Source organism: Elephas maximus, chromosome 13 (assembly GCF_024166365.1).
Source record: "Elephas maximus indicus isolate mEleMax1 chromosome 13, mEleMax1 primary haplotype, whole genome shotgun sequence".
NCBI classification, from domain to species: Eukaryota; Metazoa; Chordata; class Mammalia; order Proboscidea; family Elephantidae; genus Elephas; species Elephas maximus.
Genome location: NC_064831.1, coordinates 63,604,635 through 63,628,476, shown reverse-complemented (window position 1 = coordinate 63,628,476; position 23,842 = coordinate 63,604,635). Strand labels below are relative to the sequence as shown.

The following is a 23,842-nucleotide window of genomic DNA, read 5'->3' as shown; positions in this document are numbered from 1 at the left end:
CTTTTTCGATGACCCTCTACCAAGCATGATACATTTTTCCAGGGATTGTCCCTCCTGATAACATGTCCAATGCACCAGAGACGAAGTCTCGCCATCTTCACTTCTAATGTGCATTCTGGCTTCTGTACTTCTTCCAAGACAGATCTGTTCGTTCTTCTGGCAGTCCATGCTATATTCAATACTCTTTGCCAATATCACAATTCAAAGGCATCAATTCTTCTTCGGTCTTCCTTATTTGTTGTCCAGCTTTTGCATGCATACATGGCAACTGAAAATACCATGGCTCGGATCAGGCATACCTTAGTCCTTAAAGAGATATCTTTGCTTTTTAACACTTTAAAGAGGTCTTTTGCAGCAGATTTGCCCGATGCAATACGTTGTTTGATTTCTTGACTGCTGCTTCCATGGGCAATGATTGTGGATCCAAGTAAAATGAAACCCTTGACAACTTCAATCTTTTCTCTCCATTTATCATGATGTTGCTTATTGGTCCAGTTATGGAGATTTTTGTTTTCTTTATACTGAGGTGTAACCCAAACTGAAGGCTGTAGTCTTTGATCTTCATCAGTAAGTGCTTCAAGTCCTCTTCACTTTCAGCAAGCAAGGTTGTGTCATCTGCATAATGCCGGTTGTTAATGAGTTCCTCCAATTCTGATCCCCGTTCTCCTTCACATAGTCCAGCTTCTCAGATTGATTTCTTCAGCATACAGATTGACTAAGTATGGTGAAAGGATACAACCCTGATGCACACCCTTCCTGATTTTAAACCATGAAGTATCTAAAATACGTGAATGTCTAAAATTGATAATTAAAAGACAAGCTAATAGCCTTTAAATCTTCCTCCATAATTGCAGTGGTGGTGGGTCCATAATTGCTTATAAACGGCCAAAATGATTTAACTCCAGTACAAATACAGTACGTGTCTTGAAGAGATTGTCCTTTATTCAAATAGTAGTATTCGAATAGTTTTGGATTTTTTTTTGGGGGGGGGTTGGTAATAATAGTAACCTAAAGAATGGGCTACAATTTCACTGAATTAACACAAAATATTTAATTTTTTTGCCTTCTCAAGTTTTCATTACTACAACTTGCTTAATTGGAATCTAAAACTAATTAGTACAATAAGATAATACTGCTCTGGAAATAGAATCCTCTGCCTTACTGATATTTTAGTTTTTTTTCTTTCCAGTGGTAGTTCAGTGGTAGAATTTTCACCTTCCATTTTTTTATTTTCTATGTGGAGGCCTGGGTTTGAGTCCCAGCCACTGCACCTCAAGCACAGCCATCACCTGTCCGTCAGTGGTGGCTTGGATGTTGCTATGATGCTGAACAGGTTTCAGTGGGTTTTCCAAACTAAGACAAACTAAGAGGAAAGGCCTGGTGATTGACTTTCAAAAAATCAGTCACTGAAAACCTTATGGATCACAACAGTCAGAACCCATTGTGCAGGGGTTTGTCACAAGGTGGTGACTAACAATTCTTTCCATAAGATTTGTTATTTAATAATAACATTGCGAATACAATGTGTACAAGTATTATGTTTTGTATAAACTAAAATTACCAGCTCTCTTCACAAAGATCATCATTCTTAGAGTTGTCCTTTTCACAACAGAACTTTCTTAAATCCTGAGCATATTTACAGAAGAATATGACCTTAATGGAGCCATGGCGGTACAGTAGTTAAGAGCTCAGTTGATAACCAAAGGGCCAGCAGTTTGAATCCACCAGCTACTCCTTGGAAACTCTGTCCTATAAGGGTCACCATGAGACAGAATTGACTCCACAGCAAAGAGTTTTTTTTTTTTTTTTTTTGGTATAATTTTAATAAGAGCTATTTCACAAGAAAATAAACTCTATTCATGACCTGCATATATTTAGGTATTTGCTGCTCCGATCATTGCACTGCATCTTTGCACCTGCTCTCCAATTACCTGACAAAACATTTATTCTGAAGAACAACACGTGAAAGCTGTTTTCTTAGAAGCGACACAATTCTGTCCTTCCTCAATAATAAAACTGGCAAAGACTCACAAAATAAACACAGATGGCCATTTTGGACCATCCTACGAATTTTTACTTTTACTATCATTCCTCCAAGAGAAGAAAAATGACAAGGAATCTTTGTGTAAAATATATCCGCTTTAAATTTGACTCTGCACTTCCACATTACATGCCACAGAGACTTGTTTCTATTGAGCTTTAATGAACGTTTACTAAAATAGCGTGAATACTACACCCTCATGGATGCGCTGCAGTAAGATAAACACTTAGCCAAAAGAAGAGTGGGTTTTTTGTTTTTTCTCTGAATACGATACCTCATTTGCACGAATACTCATCTAGGTACTGAAATGGCTTAGTGGACATGCCTTAAATTCTGCCATAGTATGCATTAGATAGGGATGTGGTGACACAGCGCCTCCCTTCTTCCTCTGGGGCAAGTCCCACCCACAATTCCTGTTAAATGGGTAGTAAACCAGTGACTCCTTCCTTCAAATGATAGGAGCAGTGGGGTTATCTGACACAGAGTAGGCCCATCCAGCTCCAGTGTCTGGTCTGTATCCTAGGGGCAGAGGCTCTGGGGATGAATAAGAAGGGAAGGATTCAAATGCTATTTATGAGTCCATCAGAGCTCAGGGGAGGAAGAATAAGGAGTCTGAAGGAACTCGCAGCTTTCCAGTTTGAGTAATCAAGACAATGATGGTATCAGCAAGAAAGAAAATAATCAAAGAGAGCAATTAAAAAAAATTTTTTTTAATCAAGGTGCTAAATATATATCGCGAAGTAAACAAATCTTAAATTTACAGCCTGATACATTTGCACATACATACATAGAGAGAGAGGGACGGAGAGAGAGAGATCCTAGGCGGTGCAAACGAAAGGTCAGAGGTTCGAGTTCGCCCACAGGCACCTTGAAAGAAAAGCCTGATGATCTGCTCCTGAAATACCAGCCACTGAAAACCTTATGGAGCACAGTTCTACTGTGACACACGTGCGGTCGCCGTGAGTCAGAATCGGCTCAGCTACAACTGGTTATGGTTTTATATATACGTGTGTGTGTGTGTGTATGTATGTATACACACACGCACACACTATAGAGATTATAGCCTAGAAAACCTTATGGGGCAGTTCTACTCTGTCACTTGGAGTTGCTATGAGTCAGAATTGACTCGACAGCACCCAACAACAAAAAACAGTAACACACACACATATCTTTTTATATATCTGTCTGTCTCTCTCAATCAATCTGTCTGTCTAAACCCACTGTCGTCAGTTCCAACTCACAGCAACCCCATAGGATTTCCAAGGCTATAAATTCTCTGGAAGCAGACTGCCACATCTTTCTCCCACGGAGCCATTGGTGGTTTTAAACCACCGACCTTTTGGTTAGCAGCCAATTGTTTTAACCACTGTCCCACCAAGGCTCCTATTTGTCTACCTAGATGCATATATATAATCATCATCCAGATCAAGTCAGCACGTTTCCAGAGCCCCAGAAGGCTCCCTTATGCATGACCTCTCCCAGTCAACAATGTTCTCATCTTATCTGTTGCCAAAGGTAACCACTACTCTGACGTTTATCACCATAGATTCATTTTACCTTGAACTTTTATATACTGAATTTTGTTTTTTAATTTGGCTTCTTTTGGAGTACAAGTTTATTTTTATGAATGTATTTTTGGGAAGCAGGCGTAGGTTGTTGTTAGGTTCTGCCGAGTCAGTTCTGACTCAAAGAGACCCTATGTACAACAGAATGAAACACTGCCCCGTCCTGCACTATCCTCACAATCAGTGCTATGCTTGAGCCCACTGTTGATTATTAACGGATGTTCACAACTGTTTCTTCTCATTTTGAGTCTTGCCACATCAGCAAATGAAGGACCCGAAAGCTTGACTCCATCCATGCCTTTAAGGTTGACTCTACTTTGACAAGGCAGCTCCTCCCCAGTTGTATTTCGAGTGCCTTCCAGCCTGAGAGGGGCATAGCTTCCAGCATCACAGCAACACACAAGCCAGCACAGAAAGGCCAACTGACAGACAAGTGCTGGAAGGGTGGGCAGGGTTATGACAAGTGGAATGAGGAAGACTGGAGGTGTTTTCTTTTACTTTCACTCATTTTTATTGAACACTTATTACAGGTGTCAGAGTCTACGTTAGGCACAGAAAATACCAGGTGGAAAGAGCTTGGTCTATACCCTAAGGGACTCACTATCTGGAGGGAACATAGTAAAGGAGTCAAGGTGCGAGGAGAATGTAGGAAAGGAATGGCTCACTCTGCCTACAGAGCTCATGGAAGGCTCCAATGGAGATGGTCCAAAAGACTGAGCTGAAAATTAAATACTAGTTTAGAAGATATGCTAAATGTTGATAATCTGCAGTTGAGTGAGGGATAAACAGAGCTTCATTACATTACTCTCTCTACTTTCGTTTTTCACAATATTCATAACAAAAAGATTTTTTGTTTGTTTGTTTTAGTTTAAATTCTATCTTGAAGCATGAATAGGAGCTGGCCAATAAAACAATGGAGCCCTGGTGGCGTAGTGATTACGAGCTCGGCTGTGGTCAGAGTTAAGACTGAAAATCCAGGCAGGGGCTAAGTCAGCATGGTCCTTGCATTCCATACTAAGAAATCTGGGCTTTACCATATAAGCAATGGAAAGCCAGGTGGAAGAAACTGTAAGTAAGCGAATGATCTGATGAGACTTGTATTTTAGAATGAGTTTTCAGATACCAATACTGATACTAAACAAGAGACTAAAGTAGGAGGTTACTGAAGGAACACAGGCAAGAGAAAATGGGAGCCTAAACGGAGGTAGTGATAGTAAAGATGAAGGCAACTTGAGTGTGAAAATTATTTTGTTTTTTTAACATGATTTATTAAAAAATTACCTTGTTGTCCTTTGTCAACCACGCTAAAAGATTTAGCACAAAGAATGCACTAGATAACAAGTGGTCAAACTGACTTCTGGTGAATAAATATTTAAATTTTGCTTTTAAAATCTTTTCCACATGGCCTTGCGGCAATTAAAAATATTTCTCCATAATATTTCCCCCCCATAATTGGTATCAGTTCAATTAAATAAAAAGAATCTGAGTAATTGACTCAAAAGTGTAATCCCTTCACAGGTGTTTCATGGGTTCCCATTGCTGTTGTGGTTGTCATCTTGGGAGGTGAGGTGCTTAGCAGGCCTGGTTATAGTGGCAGTGACGGGGGGAGAGTTCTGCTGAGCACCATTTTGCAAACAAGTCAACAGCCAAAGAGCAACACAAACGAAACTCCAAGCTAAAACCAAAAGCCAGAGTTTGAAGTTCACAGCATTTATTGTTCATTTTGATGTCTCAGTGAATTTTAGAAAACATCTGTCTCCAAAGTGACTGGTACAAAACGGATCTTTTTATAGCCTCAGTACCTCATTTTTAGCTTTTATAAACATATACAACAAGGAGGCAAGTCTATTTCTAATCTTTTACTGTATTAGAGAACATAGAAGATGGCGACTGAAATTGCCTAAAATCCATTAAAATAATCATATAATATGATTTGCTCTTAATTTCACTCTGGTTTTATGCCTTTGGGCACATTTGTTAACAGAAAAAAAAAAATTTAAAAACCATGATGTGAAATCTTCTATTTCCTCAGTTACAAATGTTGAACAAAGCAGAAACTCCTTTATTCTTCCTTGAATATTTGAAGTTCAAATACCGCTATTTCTACTCCCTGTTCCTATCACTGATAACTGCTGAAGTCAGGAAATCTCATTAGAATTTGCCACCTCACGATGCTGAGGCAGGTCGACCTACTTAGCAGCTTAGTCTACTATTTTTTGCCTGATTGTTGTGACAGAAAGAAATAAAACCTTCATCTCCAAAGACAAAAAAAAAAATCTTAAATCACAAATTTAGCATTCAGTAGATTCTCCAAATAGTTCAAGCAAACAGGATGGAGGAACAAGTGACCCTGGGCAGCTGATATATGTATTGATTCAGAGACTTAATAGGAAAAAGTCACATCAAGGACTTCTGCACATGATATTGTCATAGGTATCTAAAAAAGACTCACCCAGCAAATTGGAAAATAATTCAAGAGTAATAACACTCACAACACGTTATGGTTTTGTGTGCTTCACACTTCCTTAATAAAGCACACCAGAGATAACATCTCTAAACCAAACAACAGATTAAGATGCAGGAAAAAATTATCTTAATGTTGTTTTTTTATAAGCCAGGTTTAATTTGGCAATGTGTTTTATCACATGAAACAAGCGAGTCTTCAAGACTAATAGTCAATGAAATACATTTACTACTGCTAAGATCCTAGGGAATCAGCAAGTATTTACTTTACATAGCAGAATGGCTTCTTAACTGCCTCGGATTCCCATACAACGGTTTTTCTCCACCACCACTCTTGGTCCTTCCTATAGAAATAAGTGGACGGTCTAAAAGAATTAACTCCCAAGTCTGCTCCTGAAAAGTGCCTCTGTTTTCTGCACCAAACTTGTTGCTGCCGAGTGGATTCCAACTAATTAGCGACTCATAGGACAGAGTGGAACTACACCATAGGGTTTCCAAGGAGTGGCTGATGGATTCGAACTGCCGGCTTTTTGGTTAGCAGAAAAAAAAAAACCAGTGCCGTCGAGTCGATTCCAACTCATAAGACGAGCTCTTAATGGCTGTGCTACGAGGGCCGTTTTCTGCACAACTTATAGGCATTTGGTGGCACTGTGGTTAAGCACTTGGCTGCTAACCAAAAGGTCGGCAGTTCAAACCCACCAGCCATTCTTTGGAAACCCTATGGGGCAGTTCTACTCTGTCCTATAGGGTTGCCATGAGTCGGAACTGACTCAATGGCCTTGGTTTTTTTTTGTTTTAATAGTTATTTGAGGAGTCCTAGTGGTGCAGTGGTCAAGTGCTTGGCTGCTAAGTGAAAGGTCCATGGTTTGAGCCCATCAGCTGCTGCGCAGAAGAAAGATGTGGCAGTCTGCTTCTGTAAATATTTACAGCCTTGGAAACCCAATGGGGTAATTCTACCATCCTCTAGGGTTGCTATGAGTTGAAATCAACTCGGATGCAATCAGTTCGGGTTGGGATTTTTGAGTGGTGAAACAGTTAGGCACTCAGCTGCAAACCACAAGGTTGGTGGTCCAAACCCAGCCAGTAGCTCCGCCAGAGAAAGACCTGATGATCTGCTCCCATAAATTACAGCCTAGAAAACCCTACGGGGCAGCTGTACTCTGTCACATAGGGTCACTATGAATCGGAATTGATTTGATGGCACCCAACAACAACATAAACATTTAGGAGTCCTCGGGTGGTGTGAACGGTTAAACACTGGGCTACTGACCAAAGGGCTTGCAATTCAAACCCACCCAGAGGTGCCTCGAAAGAAAGGTCTGGTGATCTATTTCCAAAAGATGACAGCCATGAGAACCCTGTGGAGAGCAGCTCTACTCTGACACAGCGAGCGTCAACACGAGTCAGAATCAAGGGCAACTGGTTTGGTTTTTGTTTTCGATAGGCATTTAACGATAAAACAGTAACAATGTTACCATAATTTGTATCACATTTTATAGTTCAAAAATAATCTATTTCAGATATAACAGAGCAGATATCATTATTCCCATTTTACTACTGAGGGCACTGAGAGAGAAAACGGTTGAATAACTGCTGAGTCAAGTTTCAAGGAACATGGGGAAGTCAGAGTTTGGAACCCTGATATTCTACCTCATAATATGGTGCCAGTGTCAAAACAGATAATAAAAGTGGGTGATAACCTGGAGAATAAAGTATCCATGAGTCAATACTGATATAATCAAATAAATGAATAAATAAATAAATGAAAGAAAAGGTTCAACCCTTTCTTACAGTAGAATTTCTATTAATAAATGTAGAAGGAATGATGAAAATAGAAAATAGCCATGTGGCAAACGCCAGAACAATAATTTTTGTAGGCAGGAACCATCAATGGAAGCTAAAATTAGTGGGCAAGAGAGTATATTTAGAAATAGGATATTTGCATAGCCTCAAAGTATCTCCCCACAAGGTACTTATTAATTACAAAGTGAAAACTGTAACTTTACAATGGAGAAACCTGGCACCACCTTAGCCAAATGGTCAAGGTTAACATCACCAGGAGTAAGACAACAACCGTGTATCTCCTGAGATGATGCACTGAGAAAGACCAAACATCTCTTCTGTCTTTGAGAGACATTCTACAAAATAATAGCCAGTACTCTTTAAAAATGTCAAGGTCATGAAAGACAAAGACAGATCAAGGAACTGGTCCAGATTGAAGGAGACATGACAACGCAATGTAGGATCCTAGGTTAGATCCTGGACCGGAAAAAGGCCTGTGAGACAAGTGACAAAATTTGAATAAAGTCTATTAATTAAGTAATAGTATTATATCAATTTCCTGGTTTTGATCAGTGCACTATGTTGTTGTGTGCCACAGAGTTGATTCCAACTCACGGAGACTCTATATGACAGAGTAGAACTGCCTCACAGGGTTTCCTAGGCTGTAATCTTTATGGAGAAAAGGCCCTGGTGGCACAATGACACTGGCGCCATTAAGAGCCTGGCTGCTAACTGAACGGTTGGCAGGCAGTTCAAGCCTACCCAGCATCTCTACGGGAGAGAAGACCTGGCGATCTGCTCCTGTATAGATTTCAGCCTAGGAACCCCCGTGGAGCAGTTCTACTCTGTCACATGTGGCCACTATGAGTCAGAATCAACTTGAGGGCACCCAACAACAACAGGTCTTTTCTCCCGTGGAGCTGCTGCACGGGTTTGAACCTCTAGCCTTTCAGGTAGCATCTGAACTCTTTAACTATTGCGATGTGTAATGTAAATGTTAACATTTGGGGAAATTGGGTAAAGGGTATATAGGAACTCCTTGTACTATTTTTGCAACTCTTTCTGTAAGTCTGAAGTTATTTCAATATAAAAAGTTAAAAAAAAAGATGATGCTCTTGGTACTTTTAATACAAACTACACCATACAGAACTTGCCTTTTCTTTGTTCAAGTGTGTAAATTTTGTTCCGTTAATAAGCTCCATTGAAGGATTAAACACTCTCAGGTATTAAATTATCTCAAAGGTTTAACAAGGAGAGTGTAAGTAGTCATAGTCAAGTAAAATCTGCTCATTTTCCCTTCATTAATGATTAGTGACTTAAAATATTACCACTTTTTAGAATAAAAGAACCTAATTAAAGTTAATCCCAATGAAACTAGTGTAGACTTGAATATTGTGGAAAAAAATTCCTATGCCAAAGACGTATTGTCATAAAGGCCCTAAATTCTTCTATAAGGAGCCCTGGTGGTACAACGGTGAAGTGCTTGGCTACTAACCAAAAAGGCCAGCAGTTCCAGCCGCCAGCCGCTCTACGGGAGAAAAGACCTGGTGAGCTACTCCTGTAAATATCACGGCCTGACCAAGAAAACCAGGAAATAGCAAAGGTTGAAGAGGCTGCAGGGAGACTGGAAATCTTATGCCCAGCTAGTGGGAATGTAAAACGGTACGACCACTTTGGAGGATGATATGCACTTCCTTAAAAGCTAGAAATAGAAATACCATACGATCCAGCAATCCCACTCCTAGGAATACATCCTAAAGAAATAAGATACGTCATACAAATAGACATATGAACACCCATGTTCACTGCAGCATTATTCACAGTAGCAAAAAGACGGAAATAACCGAAGTGTCCATCAACAGAAGAATGGCTAGACAAACTATGGTACATATACACAGTGGAGTACTATGCAGTGATAAAGAACAATGACGAATCTGCGAAGCATCTCACAACGTGGATAAATCTGGAGGGCATCATACTGAGTAAAACGAGCCAATCACAAAAGGACAAATACTGTATGAGACCACTATTATAAAAACTCATGAAAAGGTTTATACATAGAAAGAAACAATTTTTGATGGTTAAAAGAGAAGGGAGGGTAGGGGAGGGAAGGGAAAAAACACTAACTAGACAATAAATAAGTGGGGTAACTTTGGTGAAGGTAAGAGAGTATAGAACACTGGGGAAGTCGGCATAACGTAACCAAGGCAAGATCGTAGAAGCTTCATAGACACATCCAAACTCCCTAACGGACAGAATTACTGGGCCGAGGGCTAGGGACCATGGTCTCAGGGGACATCTAGCTCAACTAGTATAACATAGTCTATAAAGAAAATGTTCTACATCCTACTTTGGTGAGTAGCATCTGGGGTCTTAAAAGCTTGTTAGCAGCCATCTGAGATACTCCACTGATCCCACCCGCCTGGAGCAATGGAGAATGAAGAAAACAAAAGGCACAAGGGAAAGATTAGTCCAAAGGACTAATGGACCACAACTACCACAGCCTTTACCAGACTGAGTCCGGCATAACTAGATGGTATCTGGCTACCACCACCAACTGCTCTGAGACGGATCACAATAGAGGGTCCCAGACAGAGCTGGCAAAAAATGTAGAACAAAATTCTAACAACAACAACAAAAAAAGGCCAGACCTATTGGTCTGACAAAGACTGGGGAAACCCCGAGAGTATGGCCCCTGTACACCCTTTCAACTTAGTATTGATGTCACTCCTAAGGTTCACCCTTCAATCAAAGATCAGACAGGTCTATAAAACAAAACAAGACTAAATGGGCACACCAGCCCAGGGGCAAGGATGAGAAGGCAGAAGGGGACAAGAGGGAGGGCAATGGAGAACCCAAGGTCAAGAAGGGGAGAATGCTGACATGTTGAGGGGTTGGCAATCAATGTCATAAAACAATATGTATATTAACTGTTTAATGAGAAACTAATTTGTTCTGTAAACCTTCATCTAAAGCGCACACACACACACACACACACAAAGATTACAGCCTAGGAAATCCTATGGGACATTTCTACTCTGTTCTATAGAATTGCTATGAGTCAAACTCAACTCAATAGGAAACAATAACAACTAAATTCTATAGCTTTTAATAAGAGAAGGAATCAAGAGAGAAGTCTGTCAATTTGCTATGAGTAAGCCTCTCATTCCATGTAATTTGACAAAAGGGTAAGTAGGGTTCAAATTAAATCAAGAATTTATTACTGTCGGAAAAAAAAAGAGAAATAAGGAAACTATTTTTTTAAGATTTGCACTGCAAAATAGTTCTAAGACTGTGGTATTCACAACCATTTGTTTGGGGGTTATGACATTGATGATAAACTATATCACTGATAACTAGTGAGGTACATAGTGATATAAACTTTCAATACGCCTAATAGGAATTAACCAGAATTTACCCCCCAAAAGGCACTTTTTCTTCCAAACTATAAATCTAGTAAGCTAAATGGGAGCTCTGAAAATAAAGGCACAGTTTATAAAATCTGGCAAATATGTTTGACTCCAAGACATTAGTAAATAATAAAAAAGGAATAAGAAGGGGGCTTGGGTTATAATTGTCAAAATTACTCTCCTTGTTGTAGCTAATACTCTTTCAAAAGCATTATTCCAAAGGTTATAAGTCCCTTTAGAGAAAATAGAAAAGATGGGAAGAAGAAATGAGATGGTCAATATTACTGGCTTCACGTGCTTAAGATTTTCATGTTAAGTATAAAACAGAAGCTCTTTAAAAAATTATTGTCAAAAATTAGTCCTTAAAGGAGGTATAAGAAATACATATAAAGGCTACAATGAAACTACAGCAGAACAAAAGTATAATTATAGTTTTAAAAGCAAAGCTGACCAGATAAGCCCTTAAATTCCCTCTCAGAGCCACTATGGTATCAGTGAAGCTAGATACTTTCCACAAAACACTTAGTAAAAAAAAATAGCACAGGCTTAGGTCAAAGATCACCATTTTAGCTACCCAATTAGAGTGCCTCATTTGTCTGATCCACTTTAGCAAGTGAATTACTTGTATCATCTACATAAACCTCCTGATTTATATTTGGATATTCTAGTCCACTGCTAGCAGATCGCCTAATTGCCAAGACATAGCTTCTTCTGAGATATCACTAATCATCAAACGTCACAGAAAGCTGCAAAACTTTAACTGTTTGTTACCCTATGGTGAAAAAGGGTACATTTTGGGAGAATAAATACTTAAGGGGTTTTAGTTAAGTGAAAAAAAAAAAAATCAGAAAAACAATCTAAAAGGTTTTAGACTTCCAAGTAAAATGATATCTTGAACAGAAGCATGTAACTCATACCCTGACCTCATCTCAATTAAAATGCCAAAGCAAATCTAAATTAGGAGAGGACTACTTCAATATGAGAAACTAGGAATGAGTGCCATTCCTACGATAAAATGTTGAAGAATTTCTGCAAGACATGGTTAGATTAGATCTGATGGAAGAAAGACGCTGACAGCCAATTAGTGACTTGCCTTCCTGAGAAAGAAGTGCTGTGATTCAGAGAGAAAGCCGAGGAGATAGTGGTAGCAACACCACGAACATCTTCAAGTTTAAAGGGGCAAGGGCTTGGAAACAGGCAGGCCATAGGACAAAATAAGAAATTCTCCATTTGGAATCCATTTCACCACTGCCAATCAGAAGCACGAGACACAATGGCCCCAGTATGGGTACTTCAGTATACCAAGCAGGAGTCTGCGAAATCAAAGGAATTTCTCCCAGAAACAGTGTGAAGACATACCAGGAAGGTGGGTGAATAACCACAGTTACAACTGACATTGCAGGAAAATGCTGGTTCCTCACAGAAGAAACTAGACAGAGAGGTAACTGCCCTGCTAGGACAGGCTCCCAACCCCCTCCTCTCAGGCTTCTGTAAATTTACAGAAATGTAAATTTACATCAAACAGGTCTCTAATGTAATATTGGAAAGGAAAAAATCTATTAGCATCCAAGGACAGTGAGGTTATTGCAGATGAATTCACCCACAGGTTTCTACAGAAGAGACTTCTCCATGCATAAGGATGAGTAAAATTAAAAAAGGAGGAGAATGAAGAGGAGAAGGGAAAAGAGGATAGTAGGGAAAAGGAGGAGGAAAAGAGGAGAAAAAGAAAAAAACATAATACGGGTCTATGAAAACACTCTGCCACAAAAATGAAAGGAAAATATAACACAAGATACAGAGAAAAGGCATAGTTTTTAAAACACACAGAATTGGAAATGGTACATCTTGATTAAAATTCTAATGTATGAAATTCAATAAAACTGAGAAAAGCACAGATCGATGGAAAGCAATAGGGAATCCTGAAACAGGCCCACACATACAAGGTCAATTGATATTCAACAAAGATGCCAAAGTAATTCAATAGGGAAAGAATAATTTTTTCTACAAATTTAACTAGATTTCAGTATGATAAAAAAATGAACCTCCACCCTTTCCTCACACCATACACAAAAATTAATCCACACTGAACTAAATATAATAGCTAAAACTATAAAACGTCTATAAGAAAACATGGGAGAAAATCTTTGCAACCTTAGAGTAGGCAAAGATTTCTTAAATAGCACACAGAAAGCAAGGACTGTGAAATATAAAAAAAAAAAAAGATAAATCAGACTTCATCAAAATTAAAAATTTTAATTCTTCAAATAACATTCTTAAGAAAATCAAAAGGCAAGCCACAGACTGTGAGAAGATATTACCAACACATGTATCAAATAAAGGACTTATATCCGAATTTAGAAATAGCTCTTATGTAATAACAAGTAACAACAACAAAAAAAAAAGGACAAATAATTTGAACAGACATTTTACAAAAGAAAGCATATGATTACAAAAGAAAATGCGTTCCTAGCCGATAAGCATGCGAAGATGTGCTCACTAGTCATCAGGGAATGCATATTAAGCTACAATGACATGCCACCCCACAGACACTAGAATGCTAGAAGTATAAAGGCTGACAGTATCAAGTGTTAGTGAGGATGTAGAGCAATTCGAAATGTCAAACAGAGCTGGTGGGAATGCAAAATGGTACAATCACTTTGAAAAACACCATGACAGTTTCTTATCAAGTTAAATATTGATTTACCATCCAACCCAGCCATTCCAATCCTAGGTATTTATCCAAAAAAGCAATTAAAACATACATTCACATGAAAACTTGTATGAAAATGTTCACGGCAGCTTTATTCATAATCGCTTCAAAACGGAAATAACTCAAATACCCATCAACAGGTGAATGGATACATAAATTGTGGTATATCCATAGAATGAAATGCTAATCAGCAATAAACAAATCAACTGCTGATACATGCAACGACATGGCTAGGCTCAAAAACATGACGCTGAGTAAAAACAGTTAGACACAAAAGAGTATGTTCTATATAATCCCATTGATATCAATTGCTAGCAAAGGCAGAACTGAGCTACAGTGACAAACAGCAGAGAAGTGGTGGGATGGAGGTAGGGCGTCATGAGAGAACTTTCTATACTGACAGAAGTATTCCTGTCATGATTGTGAGGATGGTTTTATAGAGTTCTACACATTTATCAAAACCTAATTAACTCAATAACCAAAAAAACCAAACCTACTGCCGTCAAGTTGATTCCGACTCCTAGAGACCCTATAGGACAGAGTAGAACTGCTCCATAGAGTTTCCAAGGAGGGCCTCGCAGACTCAAACTGCCAACCTCTTGGTTAGCAGCTGTAGCACTTAACCACTACACCACCAGCGTTTCCTCAGTTAACTCAATAGGTGCATTTTATTAGATATAAATTATATCCCAGTAAAACTGATTTTAAAAGGCAATCAAGAAAAAATATTTCACACTTTCAAAGATTTAATACTGTTGATGGTTAAGAGCTACGGCAAGTCACAGCTGCTAACCAAAAGGTCGGCAGTTTGAATCCACCAACCGCTCCTTAGAAACCCTATGGGGCAGTTCTACTCTGTCTTATAGGGTCGCTATGAGTTGGAATGAACTTGACGGCAATGGATTTTTATAAAGTTTTACAACAATACCAAAAATAAACCCCAGTAATCCAGTAGAACATATGAAGTACACTACGGATTGCCAGAATGCTGGAGAACTAGAAGAGGAGAGATTTTCAGGGACACCTGAGTACTGAGAGCTAGCTCTGTCTTTGAAAAAGATGTGAATTTGATGCTTATAAACATTCCCTTAATCAGAAGCTCACTGAGTGTTAATACAAATTCTTCTGGAATGGTGACATAAGTTCCAAATATAAAAGGGCTACAGCCTAGCAAAAAAGGAAGCTTTCAGGGCCAGGCAAAAAACAATGTTTTATCAGCAGAAAATGGGGTCAAGAGCAAGTTATGCTGATATTCGCTGTATCTAACCCAGCCCCGCGTGGTCACCTCACTTCTAAAAAAATTCTGTTTTCTTTGCCAACAAGCAAGGAACTTCACCTGCCTCTCCTGTGCATGAAAGTCCCTTCTCCTTTCACCGAAATGCTATAGTTAGCATCAGAAGTACCATTAGCACAGACACACACCACCACATGGTTGGAGTTTAGAAGGAGTGCTGGGAAGGCAAAGGGGGAAGTACTGCCTGAGGACATTCGTCTGGGTGGAGACTGGAGAGGTTAGAGCGAGTAAGAGAGGTTTTTCTGGAGTAGTCATAAGGATAGTATTCATAGACTATTCCCCAACCTCTGACAAATACAGCCCAACAGAAAATTAAAAAGAGGAAAGGCAACGGCAAGGTAGTCTAAGGCATAGTTCACTAGTTTCTCTCTAAGGTGGGGAGGAGGATCACGGATTCCCAAAGGGAGCGGAAAAGCCAGGGAGATAGAGGAGGTAGGGTGGAAATCCCTCATATTTCTTCCAATGAGTAGTCAGCAACTTTTCAGGCAGGTACTGCATAAGAGCTGAGGCTTATTTAGCTGTGGGAGAGGATAAACTTAGAACAGTGAAACAATTTAACTCTTGCTAACCCAACTCTCTGTAGGAAAGAGAACAAAACACACAAAAAGTAAAATTAAGTAGATGTCAATGGTTTTAAATAAGGGAAAGGGGGATGATAATAAGTTATGCAGAGCTTTGTCTTTCCTGGTTCTTCCTGAAAAAGTGGCCAAAGAAAGACTGGTACTAATTTAAAGAGTTCAACAGTGTGAATAACTTGATTTTAAAACTTTGTGCTAAATCCTTCCTCTTAGAAAGTTCTGAAGTTGAGAAGTTGAGGCTGTGATTTGGACAAATATTTTTAAAACTAAGTGGGTTAAAATTAGACCTTGAAGGTTACAGGGTTTTCTTAAATAGAAATATATCATTTTCACTCATAAAGAATAAGCCAATTTCTTTTGGAAGAATATTTGGACAGGGTGTAAAAAAGAAAAAGGGGAAAAATCCTAAAAACTATGAACCCGATCATTTTCAGGGTGACCTATGCTTCTTTCCCAAGGAAGTAGAATTAATATGGTTTCAAGACCATTTAACTTCTGTGTTTCAAGCATAATTTTATTTAGGGAAAGACACTTGTGTTGGATTAGAACCAACTGAGATAAAAATGGTGGCTAGAAAAAGGGGCTAAAAGTCTTGGGAACTAATGTCTCCTATGTGGATGTCTTTACAATTTTGGCTTGAGACATTGGCTTCTGTAGCTTCTGCAGCTCAGAAGGAAAATGCTTATAAAAGGCAGATCTTTAGAGATTCACAATTATAAATAGACTATGTTTTTAACTTTGGAGAAATATCCCAAAGGAAGTTGTGAATTCTACTTTTCAAAAAGGGATTTGAGAAAAAGGAAATAGATGGCAGCCCACTGAAGGCTGCGTAGACTAATATCAGGAGCTCCAGCACCAGGATTGAAGTAGCCCAGTAAGACTGAGATGGCAGGAAGGAAGCAGGTGACAGGAACAATCTCAAACTTATAGGTCACCACGGGAGAGTACAGCAAGGCTCAGAGCTATGTGCCCCAGAGGAGCCATGCCTACATGTCCCCACCCTAAAAAGAACTCAAAGGGCACATCCAACACCTAAAGTTGAAAGATGAAAACAGGGGCGGGAAAGGGAATCAGATGAGACCTGGCAAAAAAGAAGCTGTACTCACTAGCTGGTATTTGCGTGTATGTGTGCGCGCACGCGCGCATGTATGTGCGTGTTTGGCAGCGAATGTTAAAAAAGAAAAAAAAAAAAAAAAGGCTAACGATAGCCAAGGGAAGATTGATTACAGGCTTTAAGGGGAAGTTAACTGAGCCCAAGTCCAAGGTAGATAGGGGATGGGGCCAAGGTTTCCCAGCTTTCTTGCTATACCAACCTTCTGACAGAAATGACAACAGGATGGCCTATGAATGTGTCTGCATGGAGCGCACTGACAGTGATGCCCCTGCTTGAATGCAGGTGCTAAGCGAACAAGCAAAATTGAAACCTGTGGTATTAACAGACCCCAAGCACATGGTTTAATCTGAAGAATTAAGTTTCCAAGACCTCACAGGGCATCAGAGACCTGTTATTTTTAAGGGAAATTACGTTTAAATAGCTATCCAGGTCCAAGAGGAAAGCCCAAAGCCTTGCTGATCTGCTTCGATTTCTACAGAAACGTATCACACACTTGGAGCTGTTACAGGGCTCTACCCATCAGTTTCCCTAAAAGAAATGACTTTTTTGGGGGTGGGAGGTAAGGTAGGTGGTGGGCCCTGGTGACTATAAACTTTCCATAAAAATTTGAAAGTATAAATACAGCATATTTTAACCGATGCCAGCAACTGGAATCTTGTTCTAAAGCAGAAATGGCTAAAACTTTCCATGAGTGTCCTGTCCCTACCTTTTATGAGAAGAATTCTAAAAATATACCACAACCCTCCTCAATGTGTTGATTCTTATGGAATCCAGAAAATATTGTTAAAAACCACTATTCATTATGGGTACAATGTTTATGGGTACAATGTTTTTAAAATATGTACTGTTATTTTTACCAAACTTACAATAAGTACATAGTTTTAAAAAGCAAATAGCTCTATAATAAACACCAATTTAAGAACTGAATATTCTTAAAATTTATTATTTTAACAGAACTAAAAAGAAAAACCATCTCAACAGATGCAGAAAAAGCATTTGATAAAATGCAACCCCTATTCATGATTAAAAACTCTCAGTAAACTAGAAAGAGAAGGAAACTTCCTCAATCTCATAAAAGGTATCTATAAAAAATGTACACCTAACATTGGACTTAACAGTGAAAGGTGAATGCTTCCCCCCAGGATTAGAAACAAGGCAAGAATATCAACACTCACCATTTCTATTCAACATTGTACTGGGTGTCCTAGCCATTATAATTAGGGAGAAAAAGAACATAAGGTTGGAAAGAAAGAGGTAAAACTGTCATTATTTGCAAACGACACATCTTCTATGTAGAAAATCCTAAGGAATATTTAAAAAAAGTTGTAAAACTAATAAATGAGTTTAGCAGGATCACAGGATACATGGTCAATACAAAAAAGGTAACTGTTTCTCCACACTAGCATCAATTAGATATTGAAATTTTAAAAATATTTTTATAATAACATTAAAAATTGAAATTCTTAGAAACCAATTCAACAGAAAGGGCCACGGGAACCAGAGACTACATCAGCCTGAGGCCAGAAGAGCTAGATGGTGCCCAGCTGTGACCAATGACTACCCTGACAGGGAACACAACAGAGAACCCCTGAGGGAGCAGGACAGCAGTAGGACGCAGACCCCAAATTCTCGTAAAAAGACCAGACTTAATGGTCTGACTGAGACTAGAAGGACCCCAGTGGTCATGGCCTCCAGGCCTTCTGTTGGCCCAGGACAGGAACCATTCCCAAAGCCAACTCTTCAGACATGGATTGGACTGGACAATGGGTTGGAGAGGGATGCTGGTAAGGAGTGAGCTTCTTGGATCAGGTGGACACTTGAGACTATGTTGGCATCTCCTGCCTGGAGGGGAGATGAGAGGGTGGAGGGGGTTAGAAGCTGGTGAAATGGACACGAAAAGAAAAAGTGGAGGGAGGGAATAGGCTGTCTCATTAAAAAATTATTTATTTATTTATTTATTTTTAGGGGGAGAGTAATTGGGAGTATGTAGCAAGGTGTATATAAGTTTTTGTGTCAGAGACTGACTTGATTTATAAACTTTCACTTAAAGCATAATAAAAATTATTAAAAAAAAAAAGAAGCCAATTTAGCAAAATATGTACAGTTGTTTGACTGCAGTGAATTACTTAATATGGCCCTTCTAGCCATTTTTTTTTTTTTTAGCCATAGTCTTTGTAACTCCCATCAAATGACTGAGTAGGATTATGCAAATAAGGTACATGGAAACCTAACGAGGGGACTGGTCAATTTTGCCATCGTGCTAGGCTTAAAGGGAGACAGAGAGAGAGAGAGAGAGTGTAGATGCTATAACACGGAAGACAGAAATGGATAGCTGTAACACTGGAGATGATGAGATGCAGAGGCAGAGAAATGGCGGCAGCAGAGGCAGAAAACCAATATGAAACTGGAAGGAGGCCTGCCACGGAGCTCTCAAAGCTGAATGCCTACTAGCAAGTGATGTCCTGGTGAGTAGGGTGCATCCAGGCACTTGATGGAGCTAGGTTTGCAGACCCAAAGAGCTAGGGTTGAGCACCCTTGGGTCAAGGCTTACTGGAGGAGTGCGGTGCCTTAGGGCACTTATTGGCAGATACTTGCCTGAGCAGGACAGAGGCCAGACTGAAGGGCTGAGGGGCCAAGGGCCAGGGAGAGACCTGCCTGCAGGTACAGCTGAGAATAGGCTGTCCTGCTCAAAGAACTGTATCCTGAGCGTTCCTGAACCTGAACTGTAACCTGTTACTTCCCTTATATAAACCCCACATTTGTGAGTATTGGCTGTGAGTTCTTTGTGGCCATTGCAATGAATTACTGAAGTAAGCAGAGAAGGAGAATGTGCCGTGGGAGGGACAAATGGTATCAGAATTGGTAAAAATGGCTGGCAAGAGGAGGTATGTCTGACCTCTGCCTCAAAGAAATCAGCCTTGGGCTGTGGATCTTGATTCTCCTTCCCTCTCGTAAAGTTAGAAGAGGTCAGCAGCCTCCGCCATGCCATTTTTACACTTGTGTTCTGAAAACTACAAAACAATGATGAGGGAAATTAAGGAAGATACATAAATAAATGGAAACCCTGGTGGCGTAGTGGTTGCATGCTACAGCTGCTAACCAAAAGGTCAGCAGTTCAAATCCACCAGGCACTCCTTGGAAGCCCTGTGGGGCAGCTCTACTCTGTCCTACAGGGTCACTATGAGTCAGAATCGACTCGATGGCAATGGGATATAAAAAAATGGAGTATAATAACATGTTCTCAGATGGGAAGACTCAACATTAAGATGTCCAAATCAAAATCAAACTCACTGCCATCGAGTCAATTCTGACTCACAGTGACCCCACAGGACTTCCGGGGCTGTAAATCTCTATGGAAGCAGACAGCCACATCTTTCTCCTATTGAGTCACTGGTGGTTTCAAACTGCCGATCTTTCGGTTAGCAGTCAACCACTTTAACCACTGTGCCACCAGGGCTCCTTATTAAGATGTTACTCCCTGCCAAATTGATTTATAGATCCAAGGAAAGCCCAATCAAAACCCCAGCAGGCTTTTTTTTTTCGGGGGGGGGGTGTAGAAATTGGAAAGCTGATTTAAAATTAATATGAAAATGACTAAAAATAAACAACTATGAAAAAGAACAAAGCTGGGTGATTTATACTATATGATTTTAAAATTACTACAAAGCTAGAATACTCAAAAATGTGTTATTGGAGTAAAAATAGACATACAGGTCAAAAGAACAGAAAAGAGAGCCCAGAAACAGACCTACACAAATACAGCAAATTGATTTTCAACAAAGGTGTCACAGTAATTAAATGGGGGAAAGCTAGCTGTCTTAGTTATCTAGTGCAGCTATAACAGAAATACCACAAGTAGATGGCTTTAACAAACAGAAATTTATTCTCTCACAGTCTAGGAGGCTAGAAGTCCAAATTCAGGGCACCAGCTCCAGAGGAAGGCTTTCTCTCTCTGTCAGCTCTGGGAGAAGGTACTTGTTATCAAACTTCCCCTGGGTCTAGGAGTTTCTCAATACAGGGACCCCAGGTCCAAAGGACACACTAAGCTCCTGGCTCTTCTTTCTTGGTGGTATGAGGTCCCTATCCTCTCTGCTCACTTCTCTCTTTTATATCTCAAAAAAGATTGACTCAAGATAAAATCTAGTCTTGTAGATTGTATCTTGCCTCATTAACATAACTGCCTCTAATCCTGCCTCATTAACATTACAGAGGTTGGGATTCATAACATATAGGATAATTACATCAGAACACAAATGGAAGAGAACCACACAATACTGGGAATCATAGCCTAGCCAAGTTGACACACACTTCTGGGCGACACAATTCAATCCATAACACTAGTCTTTTCAACAAATAGTGCTGGAACAATTAGATGCCCACATACAATAAAATGAACTCAGACCCATAAATATATATAAAACATATACCAAATTGTCGAGTTACCCTATGTTTCTCAGTGGTGTGTGTCTTGAAATTTGATTAACCTGGTTTTGCAACTGCAGTGCAAAAATCATCCCATGTATGAAGCAAAAAAAACATCTACCAGTTTGTAACAACACTTACCACTGGTATAGAAAAGAGAGACAAAGCTCAGAGGGTCCACCTATGTCTAAGGAAAGCCAAACTGCATTAATGTCACCATTCAGCAAAGACCCAGGATCCTGACAGGGAGAACTAGCGGTAAGGCAGGCATCCCTCAGCCACTGTTTAGAGTACTTTTTATTAGCAGCTGACAGAGAAACCTTACCTCTTGCAACTGATGCAGGCCCTGACAGGCAGATAAAGCAAAATGGTACAACTTGTGCTGCACCTTTAAGAGTCACGAGGCACACAAAGATGACCTTGCAGGTCACCTCACATGCAATAAGGCCAAAGTCTATTTAAGTGGAAAAATGAATTGTCCTAATGTACACATGTGGGACCCTGCCATCATAATATGAGAGAACATCTCCACTAGAATGATGATACAACATGGTGACAGGGAGTTGTGGCTCTGGTGTTCACTGCTGTATCCCTGGCACCTAAAACAATGTCTAATATGTAGTAATTGTTCAATAAATATTGTTAAATGAATAAATTATGCATATGTAGATTTCAGTAACCACTTGTTGAGTGAATTTATTATGTACACAGATATTATTCACAATATTATTTGCAGCTGAACAATATAATAATCTTCCATTACATTTCCTTTCTTGTGAGATCTCTTTGATTGGAAATTAGTAATTGCCTTCCAGCATCACAGCAACACGCCAGTCCCACAGTACGACAAACTGACAGACACGTTTTATTGACTATGCAAAGGCATTCATTCGGCTGTGTGGGTCATAACAAATTATGGATAACATTGCAAAGAATGGGAATTCCAGAAACTTAATTGTGCTCATGGGGAACCTTTACATAGATCATAGAGGCAGTTGTTCAGACAGAACAAGGGGAAACTGATTGGTTTAAAGTCAGGAAAGGTGTGCGTCAGGGTTGTATTCTTTCATCATACTTATTCAATCTGTATGCTGAGCAAATAATATGAGAAGCTGGACTATATGAAGAAGAATGGGGCATCAGGATTGGAGGAAGACTCATTAACAACCTGTCTTATGCAGATGACACAACCTTGCTTGCTGAAAGTGAAGAGGACTTGAAGCACTTACTAATGAAGATCAGAGACCACAGCCTTCAGTATGGATTGTACCTCAACATAAAGAAAACAAAAATCCTCACAACTGGACCAATGAGCAACATCACGATAAACGGAGAAAAGACTGACATTGTCAAGGATTTCACTTTACTTGGATCCACAATCAACAGCCATGGAAGCAGCAGTCAGGAAATCACATGACGCATTGCATTGGGTAAATCTGCTGCAAAGGACCTCTTTAAAGTGTTGAAGAACAAAGATGTCACCTTGAAGACTAAGGTGTGCCTGACCCAAGCCATGGTATTTTCAACCACATCATATGCATGTGAAAGCTGGACAATGAATAAGGAAGACCGAAGAAGAATTGACACCTTTGAATTGTGGTGCTGGCGAATATTGAATATACCATGGACTGCCAAAAGAACGAGCAAATCTGTCTTAGAAGAAGTACAACCAGAATGCTCCTTAGAAGCAAGGATGGCGAGACTGCGTCTTGCATACTTTGGACATGTTGTCAGGAGGGATCAGTCCCTGGAGAAGGACATCGTGCTTGGCAGAGTACAGGGTCAGCGGAAAAGAGGAAGACCCTCAACGAGGTGGACTGACACAGTGGCTGCAACAATTAGCTCAAGCATAACAACGACAGTAGGGATGGCTCAGGACCGGGCAGTGTTTTGTTCTGTTGTGCACAGGGTCGCTATGAGTCGGAACCGACTAGACGGCACCTAACAACAACAACAATTGTCTTGTTTCTTCATTCATTTTGTTTCTATATACCGATTCAAACCCAAACTTTCAAACAAAACAACTGTTATTTCCTCCTTTATATACTTTTTCATTCTAAAATTTCTTACTATATATATTTAGAATAAAGAGCAAATGCATTCTTACAAAATTAGAGTTTTATAGAGGGCTACATCAATTAACAATAGCATCCTTCGAGTTTTCTTTTAGCTTTTTATTTCCTCAAGTCTGTACCTCTGCATGTGCTATTTTTCCTACCTGAAAAAACCCTCCACACACTTCTCTTTAAATTTAGTCTGTCTTCAACCCTATCTCCCCAATTAAAAATCCTTTAAAAAAAAAAAAATCCTTTATAGTACTGGTTAATTCTAATGCCTTGATCCACTTGACTCCCAACAAAGAACTAAACTTCCTTAAAAAAAAAAAAAAAAATTTTTTTTTTAAGGCAGGTAATATTCATTATGTTTTTGTGTTTCCTACTATTACAGCACATTTAATACATG

The 23,842-nt window shown here is 39.5% G+C and overlaps 1 protein-coding gene across 2 annotated transcripts in view; it reads right to left on the bottom strand.

Annotated features, from left to right (window-relative positions):
* Positions 1-23,842, bottom strand: part of REC114 (REC114 meiotic recombination protein) — a 103,001-nt gene that overhangs the window by 52,691 nt on the left and 26,468 nt on the right. The gene's annotated exons all lie outside the window — the stretch shown is intronic.